At 38.6% G+C, this 2,251-nt stretch overlaps 1 non-coding gene across 1 annotated transcript; it reads right to left on the bottom strand.

The window, feature by feature from the left end:
- Positions 1 to 1,684: 1,684 nt before the first annotated feature.
- Positions 1,685 to 1,791, bottom strand: LOC141638604 (small nucleolar RNA R71). Its single transcript, XR_012542150.1, has one exon. It is a non-coding gene; the product is annotated as a small nucleolar RNA R71 (small nucleolar RNA).
- Between the last annotated feature and the right edge of the window lie 460 nt (positions 1,792 to 2,251).

Genomic DNA, 2,251 nt, shown 5'->3' with positions numbered 1-2,251 from the left:
TAATTGTTAGCTTAAGGCTACTATTTCTCCCGAAACGGTTTACTTTGAATTTTCTATGATTTATTGTAGGAATGAGTGGAAGTAAGCTAAATCAAGCCTAATTCGTCCTCCGGAGGCAACTTCAAGGAAGCCCAGAAGAAGGAGATTCAGATTCACCCACCTTGGGATGCGTGCAAAGGAGTGAAGAGCTGATTTGAAGGAACAAAAAGAGCCACTGCACAGCATTACCGGTCGATCGACCAGTCTTCGAGCTGAGAATTATTTCTTCGTGTTAGACTTTTAAAAGCCCAACTTGTAATTAACTTTTGGCATCTTTTTATCAGTAGAACACAGCAACTTTTAGGTTATGCTTTTCATTATTGAAGAACTCAGTTTTTAGATCTAGCTTTGCTGACGGAAAACCTCGATTTCGATACTTTGTTCTTTAATTCAATTAGTAAGTTTTTATGCAATTCCTTTCTTCTTTTAATTCTTGTTATTTCAATTCTTGTTTTACCAATTTAATTCCAGAAATTCATCTCTTGTCTTTTGTCTTTTATTTAAATTCAATCATGTCAATCTTGTTCTTTGTTATCAATTTAGCAATTGTTTTAGTTTTAGTCATGCGTAGCTAATTTCTTTGATTGGGAATTAGGTGAGCCATGGCATAAATTAGGATTGTTTTGTAGTATGAATTCTTCCGTATTGGTCTTGTTGTCTTTTGATAAATCCCTTTACTAGATTGAAAGATTAGTAATTTGAATTATCGTTAGATTTGGAATTTCTCCTGAGCGAAAGCTTTGAGAAATTCTAGGGAATTAATAGACCGTAAGGTTATTTGAGCTTCGGTCGAAAGGCTAGCTTATATTCCCTGAGACCGTATTATAAGACCTCTGCTACCTTACTGACCTGACATTTGCCATGGTGAACCGAAGTTCCCAGTCTTCTCTTTTTCTTGTTGAGAAATTTCATTTTAACAATTAGCCGATTAGTCAACCAATCTCAAAACCCCCCAATTAATTGTTACCTTCATAGACTGAAAATTAGCAAACAAAATCAACCTTGTCTCTCTGTGGTTCGACCCTTACTATCACTAGCTATAGTTTTAGTTTAGAATTATAAATTTAATTTTGATACAAAACGACGGTATCAAATTTTGTTGCCGGGGAGACGGTGTAATTCTGTTTGCTTTATTTTAGTTTATTTTTCTTGTCTCAAGGAACTTTGGTTCCTTGAGACCGTTGCTTACCTTTGCTTCTAGTTTTGCTTTTGCACAGTTAGAAGACAGGTTTTTGAGAGGAAGACTTGAGTACTCTCATTTTGGCAATTATGGCTACAATATATGATAATCTACCGCCAAAGGAGCACCACCTTCCAAAAGGGCACCAGTTACCTACTCCTACTACGGGTAACTTCGAATTTCGTTCCTCTTATATCGATTTAGTGGAGCGAAATCAGTTTGCTGGTCTACCAGATGAGGACCCCTTGAAGCATATGGAAATTTTCACGGACTCACATTGCTCCATACCTATACCAAATTGGGGTGACTCGGGATGAAGTAAAGGGGTTGATGTTCTTATACTCCTTGAAGGATTCAAATGAGATTGGTACCGCTACCTTGATAGGGTAGCAAATCGGAGTCACTGACCGGACATCTCTAGCATTAGCCTTCTACAAGAAGTACTTCCCACTTTCAAAGACTGACGCCTTGAGAAGTAAAATCACAAGTTTCCAGCAAGGAGCTGATGAGGGTTTTTGCGAAGCATGGGGACGTTTCAAAAGTTTGGTCCGAGCTGTCCCTCACCATGGTTTCTTGCAATGGTATCTTTGCAACCTATTTTATAATGCTCTATATGATGATTACAAGGTCATCCTGGATGCAGCTGTTAATGGTAGGTTCCAAAACAATACCAGTCAAAGTAAAGGTTGGAACACTATTGAGGAGATGGCAGTCAATAGAGCTGAGTTTGGAAGTTCACGTGGAAAGTCACGAAAGCAAGGTGATGAAATGAGTGCCGTTGTGACACTTATAACTTCTATTACTGCCCGTCTCGAGAAGCTCGAGATTTCTGAAACTTCCAAGGAGAAAGTTGAAATACCTGTTCAAAACTCAGATGAGATCGAGAAGTTGAGAGAAATGGTCCAACTCCTTTTGGTTCAAGTGGCGAATATGGAAGCAGCCGGGATTGAGTCCTCAAACAATTTTGTGAAGCAATTGGAGAATATAGAGGCTAAGCAAGTTGCTAATTCTTCAAGCAAATGTGAAGGGCCG

This window comes from Silene latifolia, unplaced genomic scaffold (genome assembly GCF_048544455.1).
Source record: "Silene latifolia isolate original U9 population unplaced genomic scaffold, ASM4854445v1 scaffold_20.1, whole genome shotgun sequence".
In the NCBI taxonomy this organism is placed as follows: Eukaryota; Viridiplantae; Streptophyta; class Magnoliopsida; order Caryophyllales; family Caryophyllaceae; genus Silene; species Silene latifolia.
This window is presented reverse-complemented; position numbering and strand designations above follow the sequence as displayed.